Source organism: Micropterus salmoides, unplaced genomic scaffold, assembly GCF_014851395.1.
Source record: "Micropterus salmoides isolate LMB-PRFRI ecotype aquatic unplaced genomic scaffold, ASM1485139v1 Ms_hic_scaffold_6, whole genome shotgun sequence".
NCBI lineage: Eukaryota > Metazoa > Chordata > Actinopteri > Centrarchiformes > Centrarchidae > Micropterus > Micropterus salmoides.
In genome coordinates this window covers 2,960,481-2,982,600 of record NW_024044348.1, presented here as the reverse complement: position 1 = coordinate 2,982,600, position 22,120 = coordinate 2,960,481, and the positions used below count along the sequence as shown (strand labels likewise).

At 46.2% G+C, this 22,120-nt stretch overlaps 1 long non-coding RNA gene across 1 annotated transcript; it reads right to left on the bottom strand.

The window, feature by feature from the left end:
- Positions 1-2,215: 2,215 nt before the first annotated feature.
- On the bottom strand, positions 2,216-21,713 carry LOC119890139. The gene is made up of 5 exons (XR_005442194.1): positions 21,278-21,713; positions 16,016-16,113; positions 11,236-11,305; positions 7,568-7,834; positions 2,216-5,622 (listed from the first exon to the last, which is right to left on the bottom strand). It is a non-coding gene; the product is annotated as an uncharacterized LOC119890139 (long non-coding RNA).
- Between the last annotated feature and the right edge of the window lie 407 nt (positions 21,714-22,120).

Genomic DNA, 22,120 nt, shown 5'->3' with positions numbered 1-22,120 from the left:
ACAAATTGATCTTGCCTTGTTTTAATAGCATGTTTCTCTTTCTTTTGGAAAACCCTTTGTGTTCTGTGCTTTTCTTATAAATTATATTTTAACTGCTGCCTGAACAGCCTCAACACAAATAACAATCATTTAGCTGACGCTTTTCTCCAAAGTGACTTACAATTGCTATTTTATTTATGTCAGAGGTCGCACGCCTCTGGAGCAACGAGGGGTTAAGGGTCTCTCACACCAAAGGCATGTGTCTTATCCACTGCTCCACCACCAGCGTTCTGTTGACCCTGAGCTCAGAGGCAGCGTGATGGCAGCTTTTGAAGACATGTCGCTGTTGCAGAGTTGGGGTCTCTGCCGGGGTCAGTGAGGGAGCACAGGAGGAGCCACCACCGGGTTTCCTCTGCTCTCTGGACACAACAGCTGCCTTTCTCTTTGTCTCACTTGTAAATGGGCAGATCTTCTTTTTGACAGCATCAGCTGGCTGCCGGATAGCGGCGGTGAGTGTGTCCGGCATCTGTAATCTCCTGAAATAAGCGTTACGTGAATTTGGATTTCTCGACGGAGGTTACCAACACCTCTAAATCATCTGACCCTAAATTCAATGATAGTTGTTGTTTCTGCTCCATTTTCAGTTTGTTTCATTAAAAAAACAGCGATTAAAAACTGTTTAGTTCGGCGAGATGAGAAAAGTGGCACTGGTTGCTAGGTAACAGACATAAAAGTTGATAACCGCTGTTGGATTGAGTGTTTAGGATTTCCTAACCTACAACGCTGTTGAATGATGCTAAATTTTACTTTCTCTCTCATTTTCCAGGCGTTTTCCATGACTGGAAAATTGGTCAACAGTTTTCCAGGTTTTCCAGGACAGGTAGGAAACCTTGTCACACAGTCCGATAATACAAACGGGTTCTGGTTTCAGTCTGTGTGGATCAACCTGGTTCTCCAACATGTCTGAGCTCGTGTTTTCACTAACATGTCACCTTTATTCATATAAATATATGAAAACACACCCAGTCACTGTGTGTGTACAATCACACAGCGTCTCCATGGTAACACCGCGACTTCCTCACGGCTCAGGTGTGTACAACCTGGTCAGCGTCTGCTGTTCATACAGAGCGAACTGAACTAAGACTGAAGAGCAGAACCCAAATCCAGGGTCCACACATAAACCGAAGACATTACTTTAGCTGCAACGGTCAATACGAGCGGGAGACGTAAAGACAACAGCTCCGTTTTAATAATTCAAAGCACAGAGAGCATCCTGACAGCTGTACCTGTGCTCACCTGTCACACCCTGAGCCTCCACAGCAGCTCTGAGATATTTCCTACATGTCTGCTGCATCACACCGTCCCAGTCTGGATCGGTGGAAACTTCAGGATCTCTAGAATATAAGTTCTGACAGTTTGAAAAAACTGTACTGGTACTGTGAGCTGCTGACAGAGGCGCTTCGGGTGTGTTCATGACGCGCTGCGACGACGACTGAGCCGAACACCTGCGGGTCGAGTGTAAACCGATTCCACCTCGCACACAGAGCAGACGCCTCCCTCTGCAAACACACACTCAGTGCTCACTGTTTCACTGAAAACACCTCTGGACAAATGTTTGAATACTACACCTTGGAGGAAACCCTACACCCTGCAGCCCCCCCCACCCCCTCCCCCACCCAAAAACACACACACACTCTCTCTCTACATGTGCTTTGAACCGGAGCTGCCAGCTGTGTTGGTGATCTTACCATGGTGAACGCAGGGTCGTGTCGGTCGCTGTATATTCCAGTTTGGGATCATTGTTGTCCTCCAACTTAGTCTCTCTCTCTCTGTGGTGTGTCAGGGTCTCTCGTCCTGACCGATCTGATTCTGTTGTAACTCTCAGTGGAGTAGCTCACATGTTAAGCCCCACCCACCAGCTGTCAGTCATTCTTCTCTGGATCCCCCCCCCCCCCCAACTCTGTCTCTCTCTGCTGGCAGCAGAGGGTAAATCCACATTTATTACTAACAAACTAGTTATTCATACACAGAAGCTGATCAATTCATTTTTTTTGTCTTTTCTATTAATATATACACACATTTACAGTTTTTTAATTTTTTTATGTTTAATATTTATTTTTACTATATTTTTATATCTTTTATTATTATCATTTTATATTTTTAACACACAAACACACTTTTACTGTTTATTTAATGTAATGTATGAAATTAATTGTTGAAATATTGTTGCTTTACATTCATGCCAATAAAGCTGAATTGAACTTAAAGTGTAAAATTAAAATGAAATAGCAATAAAAATGTGACTTTTTCAAATAGTAATCAATGAGTACCAGGACCGTCCTGGCCCTGGGAGGTTTTCTGTCAGCTGCAGGTAGTGATCACTTCTGGACTGAGCAGAGAATAATCAGAATCAAAGCTCCAACAGTGGGAAGGATCCGACTACTCTCTGGAGCCTTCTGTTGAATCCATTACGGCACTAACAGGTTCCACATGCTCACTGAGAACAGGGACCTGGACTGAGCTGGATCTGAACAGCTGGAGACAAACTCGGGGTCGGGGGTGCAGTCAGACCCTGAGGAAACCCGGAGATGATGATGTCGCATCATCTGGCTGCAGCTGAAGCAGAGTTCACACGACATGGTTTTAGGCCCGATTCTGTGGTCGACGCTCGCCATTCGTTATGTGTGAACTACTCAACGACGCATCCGAACCTCTCGCTGACGCCCAACGCCAGACAGCACGCTAAATATCTGGAGCCATCGGCCAATGAGAGCAGGCAGCTCCTCTCTGTAGCTCAGACGGTCCCTGCTGCATCACGAGGGGTTTCAGAGTGAAGCCGTCTCCTGCTGGTTTCTCAGCCGCCGCCCACCGCAGCCTTTCAATATAGTGACCGACTGATCGATCGGTTCAGCTCCACACCTAAGGCTGTCACGTTAACAGACAGGTGAAAGCAGCTGTTGCAGGTGTTCCAGGTCTGAAAAGTCAATAACTAATGAATGAATTCATTAGCAAGTGTAATTTATAGGGCTCAGTTCATTAGTCAGCTACTGTATGATATTATAAACAAATAAATGAGGCGAACCTACAGAGAAAACAGCTGTTTGTTATTATGTGTGATTGATCAATGATTTACCCCAGATCACAGCCTGACGGTCACCGAGCTCGGCGGATAAAAATCGTGTAGTGTGAACTCGGCTCTAGCCAACATTATCGGGCTGGCAACAAAGGAACAGCTCACAGAGCTCCTGAGCTTGAGGTTTGTTTCAGCAGTTAGCGTGTTTAGATCCAGCTGTGCGACAGCCAGACTGCATGTTCTGTGTTCTTTCATTATATTAGTGTCAGTGTTACCTGAACACACCTGCTGGTCCCAGGCTGGCACACTGAATGTTTGCAGTAGGAAGCTTTCAGCAGATTAGACCAGACAACGTGAACGGGTCAAACAGGAGCTGGTGATCGGACCCCGACCAAACGCCTGACGCCTGCACGTCTTGCTGCCAGCAGAGGACAGGAAGCTTTTTAGTCCTCTGAACGCTAATGAAGCACGGACATGTTGCTTTGGTCTCCTGTCTCCAGAGGAACCAACGCTTACTCACATCCACTGAGTCTTTTCTATTTGCTGAGTTATCATTTAGTATAAAGAGAGAAGAGATTCAGGCCTTTAAACTGTTAAACATTTTGCTTTTATCCAAAGCGACTTACAGCTGCTGTAGATGTCAGAGGTCACACGCCTGTGGAGCAACGAGGGGTTAAGTGTCTTCCTCAGGGACAAGTTGGTGTATGGGTCACAGTGGGGGATTGAACCCGTGTTTCTCACACCAAATGCATGGGTCTTATCCACTGAGCCACCCCCAAATATATTGAATTAAACGATATGAGAGAGCGAATCAGATCCTCACACTGGAAAAAGTGCAACCAGAGAATCATTAATGGGACGACTGAATGTGCTGCTGAATGAATGATGCGAGCTGTAAGTGGCTGTCCTGCTCCAACACATGTCCATGACGCTGTGTTCAGGACCACGCTCTCTGATACAGACCTATTAACGGTGACCCCGACCTTCTGCGAGCTGACAAATGGCGCTCTGCACAACAACAGACAGCTGCGTCGGCACATAATGAAGTTTCTCTGATGGACAGAGCAGATGAATGTGTCCACTGCGACACAAAAGGTATTAACCTACATCCTGTTCCAACACTTCTGTCTCCCTGCGTTTCCATCAGTGTCCATATGGTTTACCTGCCACATGATGTTCAGTGCGCCGCCGCCTACTCGTCCAGATACACAACGCCGAGCAGACGGTTCTTCACACCCTGTTTGCATTAAAACAACTTCTCCTCAGGTTCAATCCCACCTGTCAGTCATGGCCAGAGTCATTTCTGCACCGCTGCTGTCATGGTAACGTACCGATAATTAGGTGATAAACAGATTTTACTTAATTTTCCTTGTGCATATTTGTTACAACAGATTTTATCAGAACAGTTCTGAATGTTCTGCCTCAGATTTGTTCAAGTGAAAAGTTTAAAACCACACTTTCACTCAGGAGCTTTAAACTGAAGAAATAATGATCTGACATTTATCCTGATAATTATGGAAATAGCCTGAAATGAAATGTTTTATGGTCCGTTTCGCCCAGCCCTCTAACGAACGGCAACACACGGGGCCTGAATCGCTGATCCAGAGAGACGTTCAGCTTCACCAGCAGCAGGAGGTCAGAGGTCACTGCAGACACAAGTTCCTGTCGGGTCTGAGGTCTCCGGTAACCTCCACAGACCCCAGGTCAGTTCTATCCTTCACACCTGGGCGACGAATTCATCACATCGGCCGCAGACGCTCCTAAAGCTCTGGTGACCTTTGACCTTTGCTGTTGACTTTGGCGGGAGGAGGCGGGGGAAATCACCTGCCCCACTCTACAGAAGCGGTCTGTTCTTCTGCAGAGCCTCTCGTACCAAGAGGTCAAAGGTCAACGACATCAGGGGCAGCTCTCGTCGAGGTGAACAAGTTAAAGCCCGGTTTATACTTCTGCTTCAAATCTACGCCGTAGACCGACGCGCACCTCCCCAAAAATGTACCTACTTGTTGCGCAGACCACAGGAGCTGTGATTGGTCGGCTTGGTAGCGTCACATTTCCTCCTGGCCTACAGGAAGTGCTCTGAAGTCAATTTAACTGACGTTTGCCCACAGACGTACACTGTGAAAGAAGCCGCTGTAACACGGTGGGTCCATTTTTTTGAGTGTCACAACTCTCGTGCCATGTTTCACTATCAGAGTTTGATCCATTCGGTAACATTTGGAAAGTCTAGAAGAGCCGCAGGGTCGTTATTTTACCCCATTCAAGTAAGCGGAGAGCTAAACAGGAAGTCAGCTGGCTCAGTGGCAGAAGTCCCCACAGTGGACGCTATAACGCTACTGCCAAGACTGGACCTGCTAACCTAGCTCTAAACAAAAAAAAAAGCATGCTCCTGCCGCTCCGTCACTCAGAATACGAACGCCACCGGTTCTGATCAGCCTCGTGTCAGGTCGTCCGTCCCGTTCCCCGGAGGAACAGAAGCTTTGTTTGTGCTCTGCCTGAGAGGAACTGGATCCAGAGACGCCGCCTGGAGACCAGCTTCAGCTCAGAGACCGGGGAGAACAGGGGCTCTGGTTCTGTTCAGGAGATAATAAGAACCACATTCAGAACAAAAGCTGCGAGTCCGGTTAGCGTCGCTCTGATTGGTTCCATAAAACACAACCACGCATATTCTCTGAAGAGGACACAGTGCATTATGGGTACAGGGAGCAGGACAGGAGACGCTCTGAGGAGGAAATTAAAGAGAGGGCCCGACTGAAGGATCCAGTTAATATCCTGTCGGTGTGAGCAGCTGAGGTAACAGAACACATCATGTCTGCAGAATCAAACACTGAGCGTCTGATCTGAAACTAATATTTAAATATTGATTAAACACACCTACAGACTAATACATTCAGACCAGTGGTCCTCAATTTGGGGTCCGGGGACCTTCAGGTGGCCTTGAGGGGGTTCCAGGGTTCCCCAGCAAAAAGGGCAATCTTTATTTTTTTCACTATAATTCCATCAGTAAGTTACACAGGAACGATTTAGGTCATAGTTTTCATACAGTTGAAGAAAACCCCTTTACAGTAAATACTCTAACGTTTGTAAAGTCGACAGTTGCACAAACTGCCATGCTGTCGATATTCTTTATTATTCTTTTATATTTTTCATAGCTTGTCAATTTCATAATTTATATATTCAGATTATAGTTATGCAAAAAGCCACCAAACAAAATTCCTTGTACGTGTAAACCTACAGAGCGACGAAGCAGATTCTGATTCTAAAAGCAGTATTTCTATCAGAGGGGCGACCCCGGGACAACTCTTATCAAACTGGGAGCCCGTGGTCTAATTTGTGTCAGTTTAGGGGTCCGTGGGGTGAAAACATTTGAGAACCACTGTGTCTAAAGATGGAAGACATGACAGTCCAGGCACGTCCAGGCACGGGCCAAACTCAAAGTTCATGAAATAAAATGTTTCTTATCAATCTGATGTTTGACTCAGACGTTATCTGCGGAGTCAGAGGAGAAACCTCGGTCCGGTTTAACATTCTCACTTTAAAACAGCAGCTGATCGCTGAGCAGACTACTGAAACCTACAGAGGTATAAACATGCAAAAGAACTTTCAGCTGTTGACCTGAGACATTTGGACTTCTTTGATTATTTTCATATGTAGCGACTGGGAGAAAACTATGAGCCCAAACTCAGGAACCACACAGGCAACATGTCCACATAATAAAAACTACAAGTGGAAATGAACCTTCCAAACCCAACTACATGAAACCTAGAGCTGCCCTGCCATGAAGGACAGGGGAGGACGGGGGCAGAGGGGGGGAACCTGCCTCCATCTTGGCTCCAACATCAAACTGTGCAGCCAGTTTCTCCCCCTGCAGGCCTCCACTAACTGTGTGACTCTCTCCTCTGAACCTTTAACACCTTCAGCACAAACTCTCCGAGCACAGTTCTGATCTGACATCAGGTTTTATTCCCACTCGGCCTCCACACACACAGTAACAGCGCTGCATGTCGGCCTTTCGTCTGCCGCCTCAGTCTGGGATCATTTCCATCAGCTCTTCTCCTGCGAGTAAAACATTTTCACACGCGGTCCTGTGAACAGGACAGAAACCCAGCAGACTGCAGCACCAGCGTGAACCGGGGTGTAAAACACGCTCTGATGCACTCACCAGCGTTCTCCTCGCTTATTCACACAGTTCAGCACATTTACCTGTCCTGAAAATCCCCTGACATTCCAGGAATTCCAGGACCAGTGAATAAAGTTTAAGAGTCCTTCAGGTCCCTGAAACCCGGCCAGAGAAGGAAAGCATTGAGGTGCAAATTTGTTCTTTCTATTCAGTGCACAGAGCAGAACCACGGGGAGAGACCCTTTAATGACCCCGAGATGTTTGTCTTCATCAGAGCAGGCAGATGTTAGAAAGCTGCTACACCAGTCAGCACCACGATCGGTGAGGTTTCTGAACAAAACAACCTGTGCAGCAGATAAAGCCAGCGGTGCAGGAGGCTGAACGAGCAAGGCACTTACCCTCAGAGACCGGAGTCCGACTCCCACTCAGCCCCGTCAGAACTAAAGTAATCCAACAGCGACCACAAAGACCAGGACCGACAGACACGACGGAAAGCCCTGACAGCAGCGGAGTGCAGAGAGAAGCAGCTCAACAGGGAGAGGCAGGCAGAAATGTGTTCAGAGAGAGGATCAGGCTGCAGCCTCGGACAGCTCCACCCACAGCTCGCTCGCTCTCTCTCTCTCCCCCGCTGAAGCATGCGAGGCTCTATCAGATCCACCAAACAGCTGCTAACACACAGACACACACAGTGAGTGTTGGCAGGGGTTTACAGCACATTCTTTGGACAGCAAATCAAACCTTTAAATAGGCCAGAAGAATCCTCCTGACCTCCACAGAGAGCTGGGCCTGGTTTAGAGCGGCTACTAAAAGCTGCACAGATCAATATGTTCACATCAATAATGGGGCAGATGACTTAGTGATGTCACAGCGTCTCTGGGACATTATCACATACATGGGACATTTCCTGTTCTGGGACGTCTCAACTGTTACAGTCTGTGCTTTTTTTTTTGCTTTGCTTGTGTTTCTGAGACCGCCTGACGATAGCGTGCCGAAAACCTTCTATGGAGAGAGCTAGCTACTGAATGCTAACACACTGAACGCCACAGCTGAGAAACGCACAACATTAAAAGCATCTGTAGTTTGAAATCTGCAGGATCATACTTTTTAACACCGGAGGAAGCTTGAAAAGATTTATGCAAGCAGAAGCATATTTTTAGGAGTGAGCTCAGCTATTCTGCAAACTGCTCAGTGTGGTTTCAGGAGCTTTTATAAAAGGAGCCCAGGGTCAAACATCCCTCACCACGTTACGGACAACAGAAACTTTACAAACCAGGAAAAGAAAGAAAAACACCTGAACTGCAGCAAGATGTTTTTATTTCATCAGACGGCAGCTGGGAGGGATTCGGAGAGAAATCTGAGACAACTCCCCATGTCTGAAACATTAGATATTCTGCTGCTATCAGCGCTGTTCGGATCAGTCTGCCTCCGTGTTCATCGGACACTCCAGAAGCCGGCTGCTGACCAGCTCCAGGCGCCGTTTACAGACATTCACGAGCATCACAGCCGACACCAGAGCCCGGCGTGGTCCAGTGTCCCTGAGACCACACCCAGCTGGGCCGCAGTGTGCACAGGGTGGCAGGAAAACGGCCGTATTAGACTTTTACAAGGCCGCCCAAATGGTAACAATGAGAGACTTTATCCAGCTGAACGCACCGCATCACAGTCTGCAGCGCTCACAGTGTGAATGTGTAGGTAGCCTCTGGAAAGAGATCAAAATAAACTGCACACTTCGAGTTCAAAGGTGGGTCTGAGATGGTTGCAGATGAAGAACCGTGGCCTCGTTAAGACCCGTGCGTTTGGATTCTGCTTCTCGGTTCCTGACTTCCTGCATATCTCAGCTCCTGATTGAACTGCATTTTACAGTCCATCAAAGTGTCTCTTATCTGCCAGCAGCTGCTACGCCAACCTAACGTCGCCTCATTTGTTACATCAACAAAGCGTGAAGACGAGAGCACCAGCTGCAGTCAGGAGGTTCGGTGCGAGGGAGGAAGCAGCTCCAACATGACGAAGCGTTTCCTTCGACACGGCGTGAATCTGAAGGAACGCATCACCGTGTTCAACGTGTCGCGCTCTCCCAGCAGCAATGACGCCCCAGATCCAGCTAACGCTAACAGCAGCAACGTCTCAGGTACAAAACACAGGTGAGCCGAAGTTCAGCTTTTATACTGAAGGGAAACCAACGATGGCTACAGATGAGACGAGTCCCAGAGACGCCGCTCTAGGACAGAGACCCCTTTTGCTTTAGCCATGAAGGGGAGGAGGAAGAGCATCTGTGATGAAGGGGTTGGAACCAGAAGCAGATGAGTAGAACCAGAATCGATAAATTGAAACGATACCCAACCCTAGCCTGGACACACAAGAGGCAGGAAGCTGCCGGCTGGCGTGCGTCGCCTCATCAAGGTGTGATGACATCGACATCTATCGAATGTACAACATAAAACTAATATCCAACTTCAAGTCGCCTTCAACCACCTGAAGTTTGGGAGCATTTTAGAAAGACACCCAACAACGTGCTGTGAAGCGAAAGTATCCCTGTGCACCGACGGCAGCACGGCACGAGCACGCCACGTTATCAGCCTTCATGTTAAAAGTCATTTCTGCCCCGCTGCTGTCATGGTTGTCAACGTTACGTTACACCGTGTGTCATCTAACATTCTGCCATTTCATATTTTCTGATTACTTAACGGCCTCATATGAGCGAGCTGTCTGGAGCTGCCGTGCTGCTCTGGACCGTCCCGTCCTCTCATGTTAGCTTTGAAGCAGCAGGTAGCGTCAGTTTGCTAACCCGCGAGCTAGCTAACCTTAGTTACATTACTTGTGTCGTTGTTCACTCTGTCATGGTGTTGGTGTCACGGTTACGTAGCCCGCCTTTATAATGCAGAGAAATATCCAGAGTTCCAGTTGGAAATGACATATTTCATTGAATTTACAAAAATGTTCTATATCGGGATATGATTTTTTTTGTCATATCGCAGAGCCCTGGGTCACAGCTTCTCTGCTGAGGTCGTTCACCACAGCATCACAAACAGCTGCTCTGGAACTGAAATGCACTTTCAGTGCCACAATATCACGTTCTAACTGTTATTAAGCCACATGGAGGAAACAGATGAGCTGCTTCCTCTCGGTGGGTTTTTGCTGTATCTGCTAACACTAAGTGGCAGCTGGTCCTCCTAACACCAGTGACCTTTGACCTTGAGGCTCTTTAGTGGGGCCGAGGGTCTCTGGGGAGACGACACGAGGGGGAATCAGAATTAATGAATAATAAGCGGCGTCGCACGGGGAGCTGCAGTACAGGCCGTAACTTTGACTGCCATCTAAACAGGAGTCCAGCTATCCACAGCGGGTCCCGTCCTCTCTCAGGGCCACACTGGATCTGTTCAGTACCGCTGTGCGCTAGAACCAACACCCAAAGGCCCCTACGCTGACTAGTAACAGGCCCGATACTGATCATGTTAGGTGGGCCGGGTACCGGCCACGATCCGGTTACTTTATAAACTTAAATATCACAATCAAACATATAAAACAACAACACAATACAGCTCAAAACAACGTAAACACATGAGCTTCACGACTTCTGCTTTAAGCTGCATTCATTCAGTCTCCCTGGTGCGTCCTCCTGTACTGACGGAGCGTTTACTCTAGGTGGGGAAATATATCGCAGATATGCAGACGGTTCTGAATTCATTCACAAATGCAAAAAGGTGGAACTCAGAAGTGCAGATTCACTCTAAATCTCACCGCCCCCTTCGCTGCAGCGTCCCATCTGGAACAAGTGTTTCTGTTCCTGCTGGTTCTTCTAACCTTCCAGCTGACTGGCCACAAGGTGAACTTATTATGGATCATTACAAATACTTTAGTCACACAGTGAGAACAAAGACCTACACTTTGGGTCACAGCTGTGTGGGTGAAGCTGGATCAATTCAAAGTGACCTGAAGGGTTTCGTCAGGAGGCTGGAACATGTTGCAGGATATTTTGGTTTTTGTGTACCTGTTTGAACTGCGTATCCAACGGTCTGATCTTCTTAAAGAGGCCGTTATCTCTCTGTGTTGGGTTCCTGATTCTTACCTCTTTATGCAGATGGTCCTCCAGGGTGGATAATTGCAGGCTGCTTCTCATTATGCAGCATTAAACTGACCTGCAAGCACAGAACCAGACATCACATCATGAGCTTCACCTGGTTCTGACTTTATTACACGTAATGGCTTCAACCTGACACGTTCTGGTGCTTTTGACCATTTGAAGTGTGTATATAAACAACAAGCTGAACTGCCCTGTGACTGCAGCAGCCGGGCCTGGGCTCAGAGCCCTGGCTCTGTGCTGCAGGTCACTTTGTGTGGTCCTGCAGCAGGAATGTGTGGATTCAGCCAAACGGAGCAAGAGTGTCGACAGCCTCACTCCACCCTCTGCTGAAGACTCAAGAGGAAGAGGTGGAACTCCTCCATCACCCTGCAGCAGCCATGATTAATGACTGCTGGCTGGAGAGGGTGAAAGTAAACACAGTGACGCGCCGTTAACCGCACAGGCCCAAGTACTTAATGATCCGTTACTGATGTGAGATGTTGTTCTACTCAGAGATCAGCCTGGAGACAACAGTGAGGGGTCGCCACAAGATGAGGAGAGCTAAGCTAACCGAGCAAACCACAATGCACAGATGTGTCGCAATATGTTCAGACGTGCAGGGTACGCTTCACGCTCTCATGCGTAGCAGGTTGAAGGTGTTGGCCCACTTAAAGCTGATCTCTAACTTCACATTACTGCCAAAGTGTTTATTTTATTAATACACACACAGGAAGGGATGTAGCTAAGTTGTGGGTTAGCATAACGAGGCTACAGCTGCTGCTGCCAAGCCAACATGACGCTAACATGCAGGGAGGACAGCACAGCAGCCCCAGACTGAGATCCTCACAGCTCTCCTGCTGCTACAGCTGACATGACAGCAGCAGCAGGTCTTGGTGAAGTAAAAGCTGAATGTCTGTGGGGAAGTCATCAAACGTTACAGACACACACATCATGGCTGGAACTTCGCCGTGTGTCCGTATGTTTAACATCTACAGAGCCAGGGCACAAACGGCAGGTTGTTTTTCAGCGCACACAGAACGGACCGCGAGGAGATAATCACACCTTTAAGTTCCACACATTATAGAAATGTACCTGTGAAGGTGAACATCATGTCGGCTTTGTTAATGCAGTGCAGACGTCCAACTCTACCACAGAACAATAACACAACTGACAACGAGCAGACGGGATCAGTTCATACCACAGAGAAAGGAACAGAAGCCCGGTTTTCAAAAGTTTGATGTGTCCAGTTCCAGGTCTCTCTGTAATCTGCTGCAGGTCCCAGATCTTTGTGTCGACACAGACTGTTAGATACCTGGTGACAAGGTGACTCTCTTCCAGATCATGTGATGAATCACCATCAACAACTAGTGTTTTTAAGACAGTGTGTCAGCTGTTAAGGGCGGGAAACACGACGAGCGCTGCTGCTCTTTCATTGGTTCATTGGGCCTGTTCTGGTCCAACACATTCTGGACCAGCTCATTTACGCCGGGCACTAACAGTGTTACTACAGTTCCTCCTGAGCATGAAGGTCTGAACCACACCACCTATGAAGCCGTTCAGCTTCCTGTCTGCATTAACTCTCTGTGAGTGCATACTCTGTCCCGCTGTTCTGTTGTTGGAGCTGGTCATTTAAAAACAGCATCAGTCTAGTGAACCTTGGCTCTGAAGGGGCCCCTGTGGAGTCTGCCTACAATCCAAACCTTTGAGGTGTCCGCCAGGCTTCCCTGGAGGGCTGCCTGAAGCAGACACTTCAACCCAACTGCAGCTTCAGGGGCCTCAAAGCTGCCTCCTTTCATTCGGCTGCTGAATATGTAGAGAGGAGGCCGAGGGCAGGAGGGCGAGCGGGGTCGGCTGGCAACGGATCACTCAAAGCTCACACAATCCAGGGAGGGTTAAATCAAGGGCACCTGGACTGGGCTGAAGATACTTGAAGACGTTTCTCCTTCTTCAGTCAGGAGCACTAACGAACCAACCGCTTTTTATCACCACCACCTGGAGGACTGAGCCTCTTCAGATGATCCCAGCTACGTTTCTACAGGAAGCATTGAGAGATGGATTAACTGCTGCTTTAGATCCAAACACGAGATCTGACGATCAATAAGGAAATATAGGTATCATTTAAAATGTTACGCTACCTGCACCAAAACCAGTACCCTTACAGTGATACCGATACCAACAGTACTTCATCACTCTCATAAAATGCCACCTGTTGAAGCCGTAGTAGCTGATTGGTCACCTATTATTAGTTTTACTGTTGTTATGGACAAGCAAGGTGATCTATTTTATTTTTTCTTGTTTCAAATAACTGCTACATAAGTTTTGGGAAACAGATCCTGCTCATCCTGATTAGTTCATCCTCACAGGTAGTTTTATATACGGGGAAAGACTGCAGCTCGGGAGTTTTTTTATATGTGAATGAGAGACGAGGAAACAGTTTAGTGACAAAATAAGTTGTGGGAAACAAATTTAAACTAATCAAACTAAAATAACAACTTATTGATGCTTGTGTTGAAAGTAAACAGTGGAATGCTTTTTCCTTTAGTGGTGAGTCAAACCTCCAAAACACGAGTCAGTCTGTTTAAAGAAGTCACTAAACTACACTAAAGACTCTCAGAGTAAAGAGAAGCTGCACGTCCAGCCGATCAAAGAAGCTGCACCTGAAGCAGCCGCAGCTGCAGCCGGAGGCTCCGTCAGGAAAATCAGCTGCTGCGCCACAAAAGCTTGAACTGGTGTGATGGAACGCAGCGATCGATCAGTGACAAGTGATGGAAACAGCAAATAAAAATGTACAGAGACGTGTTAAATGATCCCAGAAGATGGAACCAACAGAAAGCCGAGCTGGTGGTGAGAAACACTGAGGAACACTGCGGCTGTTAAAATCAGCACGGACTCGGCGCTGTTATCTTTCGATACCACAGAGGCATCGAGTAGCGATACTTGTCCCTACTGTCTCTGTCAAGATAACTTTACTGGTGCTCAGAGCGGCGAATCCGCTGTCAACTGTGTTTCTCAGTGGTGTTTAAATGCTGTGTGTGTGAGGTTGATGTGGTGAAGGTGTGTTTAAGTTGCTTCACACTGAGCTCTCTTGGCACTTCACATCTTTGTTTGTGGAGTTATTTGTAAATCCTAACAGGTTTACTTGTATTTGCTGTTTACTGTATAAAGTGAAACACTGTTTATCAGATTAGACGTTCATCTGTTTGCTTTGTGTGCATCTCTGGCTCACGTCGTCTTATGCAACAGCACAGTGTACATGTGTGAACGTCTCAGTGAAAGCTCTCCCAGCCTGTATGTGTTCTGATGACAGCGAGGACGGGACGTCCAGCATGCAGTCACATGCAGAGCCTGAGCCCGGCTGAATGGAGAGCGGTGATTACCCAGCCTGCCTCGGTGGGCCGGCCTGTGTCTGCTTCTGTATAATTACTGAGCTGTGTGAGCTGAGGGGGACGAGGCATCGACAGTGTCGCTCTGCTCTGATGGAAAATTACCGCCGAGTGCTCGGAGCTCTCTGAGCGACAACACGACTCATCGGAGAGGAATGTGAACAGGTTTTCCACCTCGCAGAACAAATTACAGACAGCCAATGAGGAGGAGGGCCGGACGCAGCCCTCACAGAATAGCTTTTTCTTGGCCGGCTGGTCCGGGGCCTCTGTTTCAGAGAGCAGGACCTCCCAGCTGGCTGAGGGATTGCTTACCGATAAGTGATTATTGCAATAGGCAACAAAAATATAAACAGGGAACAAGTGTTTATTTTATTAATAAAACTATGACTACAGACTTTATTTGTCCATTAAAATCCGAAAGAAATGTCTCCTCGCTCTCTACCTCAGCTCCTGACGTCACGGCGTCCTCTCTTTTACAAACGGCAGTATGATGTAACCATCAGGATGTGCAGCACGTGTACAGAGTCTGATCTTGTACCTGGTGTTCTCCACCCTGGAGTAGTGAGTGACATGTTGGGTTTTACTGCTGTAGATGCTGAAGGTTGAGCTCATTTTAACTCCTTCAGATCCTCCTGGGTAGTTTCATCTACAGCAAAACATCATGTTCTATAACATCAGATGCGTTTGTGCGGTGAAACCCCTACAAATGGTTCAGAACTCAGCAGCCAGTCTGGTTTTCCATCAGCCCAAAAGGACTCATGTCACTCCATTACTCTCCACTGGCTCCCCGGGGCCTCCCAAATCAAATCCAAGTCCCTAATGCTGCATACAAAGAGACTACTGGGTCTGCCCCATCTACCTGAACTCCACAATCCAAGCCTACGTTGCTTCTGGGCCACTGCGCTCCTCCAACGAACGCTGCCTGGCTCCGCCTTCCCTTCACACTAATCAGCATCAGACCCTGTTCTCATCTGTGACACCACTCTCTAACTCTTACTTCTTCCCCGAGGTATTTACCCCACTGATGCTGACAAGTGCTAACAGCTCTTACTAGTATTCATTGTCACTTGCAGATCTCTTATTTTACTGATGTTTGTATGCTGTTCCTCAAATGTAAGTCTCTTTAGGTTAAAAGCGTCTGCCACATGAGTAAATATGAATGTTTGTAGAAACTTTCAGAGAGAACCTGAGGCCGGAGCAGCAGAGTGAGAGTTGAGAGGCTGAATGAGAGAGTCTGAGCGGGCGTGTCCTCCTCAGCCTGCTGTTTATCTGCAGTCTGACTAACCCAACAATCAGCCTCTGATTTACTCCCACCAGGCCAGGTGAGCCTACACAAACCATTACATCCATTTATCTGCTGTGTAGAAACAAAAACAGACTGCGACCCTGCATCCATCGCTTACCGTGCTCGCCGGGAGGACAGTCTTTGTTCCTCTTCTCCGACACGGTGATTCAAGTCCAGGCCTGCAGCTCGGGAAGACGCAGAGTGAAAATCACAGCCCTGCAGGTGGAAAGCAGAGCCTTCAGGGAGCTAATGACAGCGTGCCTCTCCCTTAAATCACACGGGATGAATGATCTCTGCTCCAAACTTAACGACACTTCTAAACAACCCAGCCATGCTTTATCCAACTCAGCATGAACACGTCTGATCCCTTTCATAAACAGGGCTGAGTGAAACTCACCCGCTCTGTGCAGGACTGACAGTGATAGGAGTAGTTTGGGTATTTATTAAGCTTTCTATTGGAAATCACAAATAAGGCCCCATCCATGTTTAGTACTACAAAGGAAGAACCAGATTTTATTTGCATGGACCAATAACGAGCTGGGACTGTTACTGAATGTAACGCGAGACTGTGGCGGCGGAAAACAGACTGGGAGTTGTCGCAAAGTAAATACGGAGACATACACAATACAAGTGTATAAATGTTATTTTCACAGTACAGCATATTTTCATAAAAACACGAAAACTAAAACTCTGTCAGCATCATCGTGTTTCTGCTTTCACTGCTTGATAAGAGCCAATCAGGAAGCCAAACATGACCGTCTGCGTCATCGCTTCTAAAGTTCTTCATTTTTGCCCTCTCTGGAGTTTTAAAACAAAAAACGGGGTCAGCAGCGTTTTCAAACTTCTCTGTTTTAGTTCTTTATTTTTTTTTCAGGACGGGAGGAGCAAACGCAGTAAAAGGTCTCCGTTTTAAAACCAAAACTCAGTAGTGTGGGCGGGGCCTGAGATTAGCAGCACTTGATGTAATAACAGCCAACACCTTATGGAAACATGAAAACACATCAACATTAGGGCTGTTATAAAGTGTACGCAGTGAGTCTGAAACACAGAGGAGTGTTGTGCGGGAGTCTGCAGCGTTTCAACACGTTTACTACCAGTTCATGACTACCGGACTTTAAATGAACCGCAGAACAACATGTGGAGGTTTTACAGCACACTGACAGCTTCACTTTACAAACTGTTAGCAAGTCAGACAGACAGCATGTGTTCCTCGTTCTCAAGTCCACACATCAGGGCTAGGAGCTAAAGCTAAGGACTCGTTAGATCTTTCTCTCAGCACTTCTATAGAAACCAGAATACGACCACACTTCAGCCGTAGTCCTCCGAGCAGCTGCTGACTGGGACGTACGACTGAGGACTGACACTGATAAAGTCGACATGTGCCAGTCCTCTCGGTAGATGTTGAGATATTTCACAGGATAAATAAAAAGTGCGGGGGTCATTACAGTAATCAGGAGGTACCATGGGCAGCTTAATTAAAAATGATGGCAATCAACCTGATAATTGTTGAGATATTTCAGCCTGGATGGACTGACACGCCGACACTGACAAACCCAAGCAAGATCTATAACTAATCACACAGGTAACTAATAACAACTCTGATAACCAGTGAAACTCTGGTTCCAGCTTCTCAGTCTGCTGGATTTCATCTCTCTCCAAACTGAACCCCGTGTTTGTGGACTGTTGTTCAGACTGAATGAACTCTCCTGTTCTTCAGATGTGGCTCCGCTAACGAAGGCTACCATGCTGCCATCAAGCTAAAACAGTGCTCTTCATTCTCAGCCAGAAAACTGTGTTCTTTAAACGCAGTTTGAGGAGTGATTTGTTAATTTGCTGACCAACACATAATCCAGTCCAGAACCCGGCACACTGATACCGCACATCCACAGACTTACTGTCTCTCTCTGGACCACATCGTCTGGCTTCAGCTCATCCTGCAGGAGGAAACCTGCTGCCGAGCTTCAGGATGTTTAAAACCTTCTTTCTGACGGAGGGAGGTTCACGCCTCGCAGTAAACCCGCCCGGGCGGTATGTGCCGTCGCTGGGGCTCGGAGCCGGGAGCAGGGCGAGGCTGTGATTCAGAGGATAAACTCTGAGCAACACCAACAGCTGAGGGCTTAGACCAGCCACAGATCTGAGAACAGCTGCTGGAAAACAGATGTGTCACGCTCCGTGTGTGCAGGACAGGTGGGGTTTCCATTACATGCAACCCTCCACCTCTGAAGGGGCAAAACACTCTGGAAGACCCCACTGAGGGCTGGAGGTCCAGGACCGGGGATTTCTGCGACGTGAAAAACACGGACGCAATCGAGGAATTTGATTTTAAAAATGGAGTCAACTGTAAATATCATGGAATTTACCAAAATAAAGTCTCTAAGGTATTTTATTTCAGATGTTCTGTACCACTCGCCATCAGATTTGCCACCAATGCCCCTTTAAAAACCCATCAGTGCAATCTATACTCCACCATAGGCTGGCCGTCCCTGCATACTAGACGAAAACTTCACTGCTTTAGTTTAATTTCCAAAACCCTCCTGGGTCCGACCCCCACCATATCTGAAAAACCTACTACTATGCTCCTCCTCTGTGTATAACACGTGGTCCTCTAACCATATACAACTAAATACTCTAAAAGTAAACACTTTGGTCACCTGGCCTTCAAAGTCACCTCGCCCTGTGACCCTAAAACTGGACAAATTTAATTCTTTAACGTTTTTTAAGAACAATATCATGGACATTTTCTCAGACACATGCCAGCGTGTCCTCCCAAACACCAATAATCGTTTATGAAGTGTGATATTAAAAGTGTTCTTTTAATATCACTATACAGAGAGGCTGCGAGCTGATGATCTCCTAACCGTTTGAAAACGGTTAAACACGATCATTGTTTGCATGATCCTGTTGAAATCCATCTACAATTAAAACTACAATAGTTAAGGATGCACCAAATGTTTGGCCACTGAATTAATCTGCCGGAAATAGCAAATAAGCACTTTTTGTGTTCGGCCTATTGAGTCAAAAGACCAAATAAATTTTACCAAACAGTCACGTTGACATGTCAGCAGTGTGGAAGTATTTTAAAGTGTCCGAGCAGTTTGCTGAACTGTCTCCCAGCGCATCCACTCCATCTGTGGATGACTTCTTAGAAAAGAACCGCTTCTAGTGTTTCTGTCTCTTGTCTGTGAGAAGGTGATTAAGCTAGCCACGCCTACATTTTGAGTGCACATGTATTCCAGCCTTTACGGTAACTGAACTGGCCCAGAGCGAGTTGGCAGGCAGGTTAGAGACTTTATCCTGTCAGTTTGTCTCTTTAGTATGAAGAGAGGCTGTGACGTCTTCATGTTACAACATTATTTATCAAACCGGGTCGGACTGGATGAATTTAGCGCGAGGAGGAAACACATGTGACAACGTCCGTTTTCCAAAATAAGGCGTCTGTACAGGATGGAAATAAGATTAATTGGATTATATTCACAGAAAGTATAAAACATATTACATGTGTCCATTAAAAGTAAACGGACACATGTAATTCACTTTACCGGACCCTCTCGGGCCCCGGACCCCCCCACCATAGTCTCTCCACATCCTGTGAGAAACACTGAGGAAAACGCTCATTTTGACTGATTAATTTATGCAGTAAAAAAAAAAAAAAAAAAAAAAAAAAGGCAAAATAAAAGGAAAATATGTGAATGCACTTGTTCGGTATTTGGCTAGAGCATTCATTCTTTATCCAGCGGAAAGCTAAGGCTTCTGACGTTCAGGCCGTCACGTTGCATGCTCGTGGTGATTTCAGGAGACTACTTTACATACGGTGAAAAAAAATCATGTGACAAGACGTGATGGCCAGGTGAGTGGAGCAGCGTAATTGTAATGCCAGAGGGAGAAACACTACGAGTCAGTAGTTTAGTATATGGTTCACACAGTAGGACTAGCTCTAACATACTGTAGTATTTGCAGTATGTTTATGCCTAAGCTCAATGTGAAAACCACAGCAGCACAATCACCATCAGCAGCCCAACATCCCAGCGGTCAGCGCTGAACTGATCCTCCCCGAGTTCCTGCTGCCTCATTCATCAGACAGCTCAGGACATGCTGCTGCAGAGCTGACGAGTTACACAACGCGTAGCTGCAGGGAAGCTGAGCGACGACAGAAATTCACAACTCCAGGACGCTTCGTGTCAGTCAGACCACCAGGCAGGAAAATAAATATATACTAAAACTGAGTCCTGAGGTGAAACAGTCACTTAAATATGGAACCATTTCCTCCAAAGCTCAAAGATGGCAGAAAGATAAACTGTTTACAGCCAATACAGCTCTGATCAAAGAACTCCACAAGTAAAGAATGCAGTTGTTATCATATGATCTACTTTTACAGCCACATGAAGGTCAACAACAGCCATTTCCAGAGCTGCTCCTCCTCCATCTAACTGATGGGAGCTCATTCTGCACTCTGCAGGTCCACAGGTCAAGATTCAAGACTCATTTAGTATCATTCCTTCATTTATACATAAACAGTTTCCCCAAAAAGTGGCAGTGGTAATAAAATAATATATGAATCATAAAAACAGAAAAAGATGGATTAATAAACACACGTGCCCCAGGTCACAGCAGTCCAGCTGTGCTGTCTGCTTTGTCCTGTACCTGCACACACCTGACCATGGCTGGAGGTGGACTAAGCTGCTAGACTACTTCCCTCACCTCTGTTCAGGTGAGGGTTTCCTGTTATCAGACCGCTCACTACTATTTCAACTTTAGAGACTAAATAAAGTTTTGCTTTTTATTAATTGTTGGTTAAACTTTATTCTGCTATTCAACGCTAACTCAGAGGCTTAATAACTAACTTACCTACATAATTTACAATTAATTTTAACTTACATAGTTAACTTACATATATAACTTATTTTTAAATGACTTCATTACTAACTTAAGGTTAGTTAACATTACATAAGGTATTGGTATTTAACAACCTTACATAATAAACCTTCATATATAACTTTTTTGCATAATTAACTTGCCTATATAACTTACTTTCATAAGTTATGTAACGTTAATTAAGTTATGTAACATTTAACCTGTATTCTCAGGCAACAGTAAAAACTTTTCGCTCTGTCATCAGCTAACATGCTTAGCTAACATGCTAACTAGCAGCTCCCGCCGTTACAGTCACACCTGGGCATGCTAACAGCTAGCAGCTAACAGCTAGCAGCTAACAGGTGAAGGTTATCTGGGCAGTCAAACAGCATCACTAACGTTTTCCAGCCGTTACCGGCTACCTGCCGGTGGTTTAATGCTAACGTTAGCCGAGGTGTAGCTGACGTTTTGTTAGCATCGGTTTAACGAGCCAGACTTTCCTGAACCCTGCAGGTGTGTCCTCACTTACCATCCGGCGGGGACACCGAACCCTCCGTGAGATGGACGTTTAGCGGCCCGGTTCAGTTCAGCCGGTACAAACTGCTCGGCGCTCGTTAGCTTTGTCATTTACATATTTAGTTCTTCGTGTTTCTGTGTTAATCTTTCTGTCTGTTAACACTTATTTTCATTCAAACCTTCGTCACTTTCTCGCTTCCTACGCGAAGTTGTGTCACTTCCGGCTGCCATCTTTGTTTTGATTTGACAATCAGGGGAATCAATTCAAACTGAATATTAAATGATTATTATCTTGGGAATTGTTGGGTAAATAATCTATGGAAAAGAGTTTGGTCTAGACCTGCCTCATATGAAAACTGCAAAGAGAGAACTTTTGTGTCCTTCACACTGGGACATGTCGCTTTCTGAAAGCATTTGTTAAAAATGGTCTGAAAAAACAACAAGTGTTGAATAACAAAGGAAAATGCTTTGAGAAAGGTTAACTGCACAATAAGAAAACATGCAAATTAAATAAATGTGCATTGTCCAAAAAAAAAAAGGTAACTTCAATTTAGAACACAAGCTGCTAAACTCTGATGTATATTCTGTTATATTTTATATTTTGAATTGTCACCTGCCAGCTTTTGTGTCCCTTCATATAAATAAAGACATTTCCACAATAAAATGGTGCAGAAAATTTCTCCAGAATGTTTAATGCTCAAAAATTACTTGGGGAGGACTCCCACACCGCTACTTATTTATTTCACCATTGAATATTACAACCTGTGAATTCCTAAATGTGAGTGGTGTCCTTTATTTATTTATTCAACAAGTAAGTAATTATAATTAATTAATATTGTATAGCTGTGTTTGGTCT